Here is a 9381-nt window from a genome sequence, read left to right as displayed (position 1 = left end):
TAGAGGAATAAGATGGTGTTACTTTCTGGGTCTGTTGATTATGAAGGAGCAAAAAATGGCCTTTAATAGAGTGATATGTACTTCTTGTCAGATGTGGAAGTTTAAAGAGAGTTTAAGGGTTACTGCAGATTATATCTGCCATAAATGCTGTTGGCTGTGAATCGTATCAGATTGAATGGATCGGTTGGAGAGACAGAAGCAATGAGGAACTTGCAACAGCAAAATTATGTGATGGGTGGCAGTTATAGGAAGGGGGGTAAATCTCAGATACAGTCACATAGATGGGTTAACTCCAGGAAGGGTGAGAGAGATCGGCACCTGGGCAGGAGTCTTTTGTGGATATACCCATTTCAAACAGGTATGCTGTTTTGGAAAATGTAGGGGGTGATGGATTCTCAGAGGAACGTAGCATGAACAGCCAAGTTTCTGGTATTGAGACTTGCTCTAATGCAACGAGGGGTACGTCGGATATCAAAAGATCAATTGTGTTAGGGGATTCCCTAGTCCAAGGTACAGACAGACGTTTCTGTGGCCATCAGCGAAAAATCAGAATGGTGTGTTGCTTCCCTGGTGCCAGGATCAAGGATGTCTCAGAGAGGGTGGAGAATGTTCTCATAGGGGAGAGGGGCCAGCAAAAGATCATTGTCCACATTGGAATCAATGACCATAGGAAGGGAAAAGGTTGAGATTCTGAAGGGAGATTACAGAAATTTGAAAGCAGGTCCTCGAGAGTAGTAATATCTGGATTACTCCCGGTGCTATGAGCTAGTGAGGGCAGCAGTAGGAGGATAGAGCAGATGAATGCATGGCTGAGGGGCTAGTGTATGGGAGAAGGATTCACATTTTTGGATCATTGGAATCTCTTTTGGGGAAGAAGTGACCTATACAAGAAGGACGGATTGCACCGAAATTGGAAGGGGACTAATATACTGGCAGGGAAATTTGCTAGAGCTGCTCGGGAGGATTTAAACTAATAATTTGGGGGTGGGGGTGGGGGTGGGGGTGGGGGACCCAGGGAGATAGTAAGGAAAGAGATCAATCTGAGACTGATACAGTTGAGAACAGAAGCGAGTCAAACAGCCAGGGCAGGCAGCGACAAGATAGGACTAATAAATTAAACTGCAGTTATTTCAATGCAAGGGGCCTAACAGGGAAGACAGATGAACTCAGGGCATGGTTAGGAACATGGGACTGGGATATCATAGCAATTACAGAAATGTGCCTCAGGGATGGGCAGGATTGGCAGCTTAATGTTCCAGGAAACAAATGCTACAGGAAGGATAGAAAGGGAGGCGAGAGAGGAGGGGGAATGGCATTTTTGATAAGGGATAGCATTACAGCTGTGCTGAGGGAAGATATTCCCAGAAATACATCCAGGGAAGTTATTTGGGTGGAACTGAGAAATAAGAAAGGGATCATCACCTTATTGGGATTGTATTATAGACCGCCTAATAGTCAGAGGGAAATTGAGAAACAAACTTGAAAGGAGATCTCAGCTATCTGTAAGAATAATAGGGTGGTTATGGTAGGGGATTTTAACTTTCCAAACATTGACTGGGACTGCCATAGTGTTAAATGTTTAGATGGAGAGGAATTTCTTAAGTGTATACAAGACAATTTTCTGATTCTAGTAGGTGTACCCACTAGAAAAGGTGCAAAACTTGACCTACTCTTGGGAAATAAGGCAGGGCTGGTGACTGAGGTGTCAGTGGGGGAGAACTTAGGGGCCAGCGACCATAATTCTATTAGATTTAAAATAATGATGGAAAGGGATATACCAGATCTAAAAGTTGCTGAACAAAGAGACCTTGGAGTGCAGGTTCATAGCTCCTTGAAAGTGAAGTCGCAGGTAGATAGGATAGTGAAGAAGGCGTTTGGTATGCTTTCCTTTATTGGTCACAGTATTGAGTACAGGAGTTGGGAGGTCATGTTGCGGCTGTACAGGACATTGGTTAGGCCACTGTTGGAATATTGCCTGCAATTCTGGTCTCCTTCCTATCGGAAAGATATTGTGATACTTGAAAGTGTTCAGAAAAGACTTACAAGGATGTTGCCAGGGTTGCAGAAAATGGGGGCAGATACTAAATGAGTATTTTGCATCAGTATTTACTGCGGAAAAGGAAATGGAAGATATAGACTGTAGGGAAATAGATAGTGACATCTTGCAAAATGTCCATATTACAGAAGAGGAAGTGCTGGATGTCTTGAAACGGGTAAAGGTGGATAAATCCCCAGGACCTGATCAGGTGTGCCCTAGAACTCTGTGGGAAGCTAGAGAAGTGATTGCTGGGCCTCTTGCTGAGATATTTGTATCATCGATAGTAACAGGCGAGGTGCCGGAAGACTGGAGGTTGGCTAATGTGGTGCCACTGTTTAAGAAAGGTGGTAAGGACAAGCCAGGGAACTATAGACCAGTGAGCCTGACGTCAGTGGTGGGCAAGTTGTTGGAGGGAATCCTGAGGGACAGGATGTACAAGTATTTGGAAACGCAAGGACTGATTAGGGATAGTCAACGTGGCTTTGTGCACGGGAAATCATGGCTCACAAATTTGATTGAGTTTTTTAAAGAATTAACAAAGAGGATTGACGAGGGCAGAGTGGTAGATGTGATCTATGAGGACTTCAGTAAGGCGTTCGACAAGGTTCCCTATGGGAGACTGGTTAGCAAGGTTAGGTCTCAGAATACAGGGAGAACTAGCCATTTGGATACAGAACTGGCTCAAAGGTAGAAGACAGGGTGGTGGTGGTGGAGGGTTGTTTTTCAGACTGGAAGCCTGTGACCAGTGGAGTGCCACAAGGATCGTTGCTGGGTCCTCTACTTTTTGTCATTTACCTAAATGATGTGGATGTGAGCATAAGACGTACAGTTAGTAAGTTTGCAGATGACACCAAAATTGGAGGTATAGTGGACTGTGAAGAGGGTTACCTCAGTTTACAACAGGAGCTTGATCAGATGGGCCAATGAGCAGGGAAGTGGCAGGTGGCGTTTAATTCAGATAAATGCGAGATGCTGCATTTTGGGAAAGCAAATCTTAGCAGTACTTATACACTTAATGGTAAAGGTCCTAGGGAGTGTTGCTGAACAGAGACCTTGGAGTGCACGTTCATAGCTCCTTGAAAGTGAAGTCGCAGGTAGATAGGATAGTGAAGGTGGCGTTTGGTATGCTTTTCTTTATTGGTCAGAGTATTGAGTACAGGAGTTGGGAGGTCATGCTGCGGCTGTACAGGCCATTGGTTAGGCCACTGTTGGAATATTGCGTGCAATTCTGGTCTCCTTTCTATCGAAAAGATGTTGTGAAACTTGAAGGGGTTCAGCAAAGATTTACAAGGGTGTTGCCAGGGTTGGAGGATTTGAGCTAGAGGGAGAGGCTGAACAGGCTGAGGCCGTTTTCACTGGAGCGTCGGAGGCTGAGGGTGACTTTATAGAGGTTTACAAAATTATGAAGGGCATGGATAGGGTAAATAGGCAAAGTCTTTTCCCTGGGGTCGGGGAGTCCAGAACTAGAGGACATAGGTTTAGGGTGAGAGGGGAAAGATATAAAAGAGACCTACGGGGCAACATTTTCACACAGTGGGTGGTACACGTGTGGAATGAGCTGCCAGAGGAAGTGGTGGAGGCTGGTACAACATTTTAAGAGGCATTTGGATGGATATATGAATAGGAAGGGTTTGGAGGGATATGGGCCAGGTGCTGGCAGGTGGGACTAGATTGGATTGGGATACCTGGTCAGCATGGACAGGTTGGACCGAAGGGTCTGTTTCCATGCTGTGACTCTCTATGACTCTACATGTTCCAACCACAGTTTATGGTCCACATGAGCCGTTTCCTACTCACATGATCAGAATATCCTTCGGTTGTTTTCTCCCTCGTGTCCTTAACTGGCTTCCTCTTAAAATATTTTTATGCTATTCACATCAACACTCCAAGTAGTAGCATGCTCCACACTATAGGATTTCAAATTGGGTTTACTAGTAAATATCTTATATTTATTAGCAATCCTATCAAGCACCTTCATATCTTTAAATATGTCTATTAAGTCACATCTCTGCCTGTTCTAGAAAACAAAGCACCACTTCTTCAGTTTTTCATGACTTACTTTAACAACTTTTGTTATATCTTAGGATAGGCAATCCTCTTTGGTATCCAACCTTGCTTTTCAATGAGGTACACCACTTACCCTTCCCAAATGTTTATTCTCTCAGCGTTAAACTGTAACTTTGCTTGTAAATATCTTAGTCATAGAGTCTTACAACAAGGAAACAGACCCTTTGGTTCAACCAGTCCATCTTGAACATAAATCGCAAACTAAACTGTCTGCTCTTATCCTTTATCCCTCCAAACCTTTCCTATTCATGTACCCGTCAGAATGCCTTTTAAACATTGTAACTGTACCCACATTCTTCACTTCCTCAGGATCCATATGATAAATATTTTATCAGTCCTGACCCTTCACCTTTATTTCTCAACTAAAATCACTAACACAACATTAATTCAATAAATATCACGAGGTACACAGCACTTTAGACCCAGCTACCAAGACTAAAGGTTTCTTTCAAAAAGCTAACCTCAGCATTGTATTTTGGCCTCAAGTCATCAATCTCCATTAGGTTAAAAGTTAATCTTCTACAAAACAAGCATGGTTGCTGACAACATATTTTAATCTTTGCAAACAAATGCATCAACACAAAAGATCATTTTCAAAGTTTGCTCAAAAAACAAAGACATGGAAAATTATATGATCTTATGTCAATAAATTATGGATCATATTCCTGGTAATTCTAAATTTGTATCCACATAAAATATCCAATAATTTTCATTTCACAATATAAATAAGATTGCTGAAAAACTATATTTATCAGCTAATTAAACAAACTTTGAATTAAGATTGGATAAACAGACATACCAAGAATATTCACTGAACTAGGAAAAGCACATGTAGTACCAAAGAGTTAAATGGCATTGCACCTCTGCTGAAGCAACACCAAATATACCAGGACATTTTGATTGTAGTAATGATAAGTTGGTAAAACCTCAATGTTTCCACAGACAACATACCTTGGCTGTACAATGTTATACACTTTATTGAAACAGAAACTTGATGTAATTAACTAAGGTGGGCTGACCAATTACTTAATTCACTTTTATCAAAGAGAGATTAAGCAGGAGGAAATGCTTAATATCAGGACATTGAGTCCACCACCAAGTTCCACACAAAGCTATTTAAGCTGCTACTGACTCAAAATTTAGCCTGGCATTTGAGGAAACGGGAACTAAGTTATTTCAGCGAAGTTAACTCTTCACATGCCAGAACAGACTTATAGATTGTTGTCGTTCTGTTCGCCGAGCTGGGAATTTGTGTTGCAGACGTTTCGTCCCCTGTCTAGGTGACATCCTCAGTGCTTGGGAGCCTCCTGTGAAGCGTTTCTGTGATCTTTCCTCCGGCATTTGTAGTGGTTTGAATCTGCCGCTTCCGGTTGTCAGTTCCAGCTGTCCGTTGCAGTGGTCGGTATATTGGGTCCAACATGTGCTTATTGATTGAATCTGTGGATGAATGCCATGCCTCTAGGAAATCCCTGGCTGTTCTCTGTTTGGCTTTTCCTATAATAGTAGTGTTGGGACAAACCACTACAAATGCCGGAGGAAAGATCACAGAAGCGCTTCACAGGAGGCTCCCAAGCACTGAGGATGTCACCTAGACGGGACGAAACGTCTGCAACACAAATTCCCAGCTCGGCGAACAGAACCACAACAACGAGCACCCGAGCTACAAATCTTCTCACAAACTTTGAAGACTTATAGATTTGCCATAATTTCAAAGCCCAAACTGGATATTCCATTTTTGAAATACAACTAATGTGAACTTTCTAGAAACCCATGTTTCAGCAAGTATCAATGATCCCCAATCCTACTTGTCCAAGCAGCAAAAGCATAACGAGAACATGACCATACTCTCACTCTCATGCTCCCCCTTACACTCAGTAAGGTTCCTAAGGCCAAATGTACAACGAACTGAAAAAAAAACTCAAGTCAAGGAAACACTTCTGGGAAAATGGAAGACAGTTGATATAACAAGTGCATAATCTTTTGTCAAAAGAGATTCAGATTAAGAGTTAGGTATCTAAAAAGCTAGCTTTTTTTTAACCCCACAGATCGTGCCTGACCGGTTAAGACTTCCTGGCTGTTTTATCTTTGTTTCAGGTTTCCAGCACCTACAGTTTTATTTATTATACTTCTTAGAAATGCATATGTACTAATTGTATTTTTCCTTCATGAGTCAAAATGCTAGCTTTGTCTTCTAACTTTTTGTTTTACATTTAGCCAAAAATAGTTGAATCAATCCACTGTTATGTGGAAGCATGGACTGACAGCAGAGTTTAGTCTTGCTGATTCTAATCTCTTCCGAATTACAGGGAAGTTGGTTTAGGGTAATCACAAAAGAGAGAAATCTAACACTTTCAAGAGATGCTTCATTCTATTGAGACCAGTTGAATAACTGATACTATAAAATAACTATCAAAAAACCACTGCAGCATTTTCATGTGACTTTTTCTTAATATACAAAATATTACTAGGCATGGTCAGCCAGCGAATAAATTTTTAAAAGAAATTACATTTCCTCTTTTGAGTGAGATAAATATTGGCCAGGACATCAGGAAAAACTCACCTGCAAGTCTACAAAGTACCATCACAGTATTTTTTAACATCCTACTGATACAGAATGATGTTTGCTGCAGCTCATCTTCTACTAGGTCTGTAACACTTACCGCTTTCCATTGGCATTCAGGGTTCAAACATTGGATTTCAAAATCCTGTTACAAATCCCTACTGCCTTCTTTTACCTTCCCTCCACAACCAGTAATAGTTCCCTATTCAGCTCTGACCATCTGCTCTCATTGTTTGATTTGTTCTAAAACACCTAATTCATCCATCACTCCATTTTTAAAAGTTCCCAACCTTGTGTCTATTCAACCAGTGCCATACATAAAGATATTCCACTTGCAAGAAAGCTGTAGTAACAACTCATACACGTTAATTATTAGGCACAAAGATGGAAGTGAGGACCTCTTGTTCCAGAAAGTAACAAATTCCAAGCTCAAAGATAGCAGGCAAGAAGGGTTATACCTGGCAAAAAGATGACTGAGCTTACTGGAGGCCAGTCATTTAAACCATATTCCAGATCATTTGCTCTTACTGCCAATCCAGTCAAAGTCAAGTTGAATTGCAGACAATATCTAAGAGCCATCTCCACTGTTCTTCTGTGGAAACTTGTTTAAATCCAAAAAGCACCCGTGACACACAATCTGTTAATGCTGTTCAGCAAGTTAATCTTGCTAGTCAAAGTAGACATTTGGGAGTGCGCAGACATTTTGTAAATTTACAAATTACCTTACATGAGGAAGTTACTTTGTCAAAAACATGGGAATTCTGACATTGCTGAACATGACCCCAAAGGAGTTGATCATCAAAACTAAGTTCAATAAGATTACAGAATGGCTACTTCTAATTTTCACGCAGTTAGGTATCAAATATTCTCTCAGACCTAACTGCAGCTAGAGTAGAATCATGCTTAAGTTAGATCATATCTCCTGGACAACCTCCAATGTGGTTGTCCAATTCCCAGCAGGAAGAATGACTGATGCATACAGCTAAACAAGATGTTTAGATGGTCATTAGAGACACGGAAACTTTTCAATGCATTAAATGGTCCGTTAAACGAAAACCTCAAGTACTCACGCCACAACTGGAATTTTAAAAGCACTAAAGTTTCCCAAACAACACACACACACTTTTCTAAACAGTAAAGGTTCACTCCAGCTCACAAACAATGGATAGCAAATTAAGCTGACAAACTCTTCAAAGCAAGACAGATTCAGAATTTTATCCAAGCTATTAGGCAAATATCCGATTTATCCAAGCAACTGTCAATAATTCTACATTCCTCAGGATCAAAAACATCAAGAAATTCATCAGACAGACTGTTCAGTGTTAAAGTGGTGACAAAAAAAACTGATTTCATAATTACCATCATTTGTTTTTAAGATAACTCAGTTAATTACAGTAGTGGCTAGCGTAAATGTAAGCCATCAATCATAGACAAAAAGTGTGTTTCAATAAACAGAAGGAGCTGGCACTCACTACTGAAATCAAATTCGAATAACACAAATCAAACTAGATTACAAGGGAACATTACATGGAATGAAGACAATTTTTCTGTAAGTAGACAATATTCTTTGATAGGAGAAAGTGAGGACTGCAGATGCTGGAGATCAGAGCTGAAAATGTGTTGCTGGAAAAACGCAGCAGGTCAGGTCTGGATTCCTGAAGAAGGGCTCATGCCCGAAACGTCGATTCTCCTGCTCCTTGGATGCTGCCTGACCTGCTGCGCTTTTCCAGCAACACATTTTCAGCAATATTCTTTGATAAGTGGCTAATCATTTAGAATGAGATGAGGAGAAATTAATTCACAGGAAAGCAATGACAAAGCAGTAAGAACTAGTAATCCAGAGATTCAGGCTAATGTCCTGGGACTTGGGTTTGAATCCCATCTTGAGAAATGGCGAGATTTCAGAGAATCACAATTGTTATGGCACAGGAGGCCATCATCCCATTGTGCTTGCATTGATTCTACTAACTCGTGCCAATCTTCTGCCTTTTCCCCACATTACTGCATACTATTTCTATCCAAGTAATTATCCAATGCCCTCTTGAACATTCAATTGAACCTGCCTCCATCATATTTTCAAATCGTGCACTCCATACTACAAGTACTTGACATATGACTTCACATTATATGCACTATCATGGAATACATTTTAAAGTTGGAATAGACAAATTTCTGATGTCTCAAAAAATCAAGAATGGAAGACAGGAAAGTGAAGTTTAAGCCCAAGTTTGACCAGGATCAAGGTGACGGTTTCCTGTACTTTTAGAAAAAGATATTAATTTGCACCTTTTAAAAAAAAGCACTCAGAATTTTCACTTCAAACCAGAGACTTCCACTGATTAATCACAGGAGCATAACAAGACCTCAGTACACAGCTACAAGGTGAGATTATAGTCTCAAGCTCCTTCAACTGAATTCCGAACCAAATTAAATGCAAAGCACAAAATAAAAACTGCACTACATCAACTGTAGACCTTACTGACACCAATACAGTTTTATGTCCTTGCAGAGGTAATGATTTCCTTATTGTGGTCAGTGACATAACCTGGCCTATGGCTCATGGTGTCAACAAATTGTCTTAGAGATAGAACAGTCTAGACTATAAAGAGACTTTGTTCCTCATTACCCATAATTCAAATAACCAGGCAGCAACTCCAAGGTGAATTGTCTGGGTTCAAGATTATTACATAGAATGTAAAATTAAAACAGGGCATTC

This window comes from Chiloscyllium plagiosum, unplaced genomic scaffold (assembly GCF_037043375.1).
Source record: "Chiloscyllium plagiosum isolate Xiang-an unplaced genomic scaffold, Cpla_swu_hap1 HiC_scaffold_43, whole genome shotgun sequence".
In the NCBI taxonomy this organism is placed as follows: Eukaryota; Metazoa; Chordata; class Chondrichthyes; order Orectolobiformes; family Hemiscylliidae; genus Chiloscyllium; species Chiloscyllium plagiosum.
The sequence above is the reverse complement of the archived record's forward strand: the minus strand, read 5'-3'. Positions refer to the sequence as shown.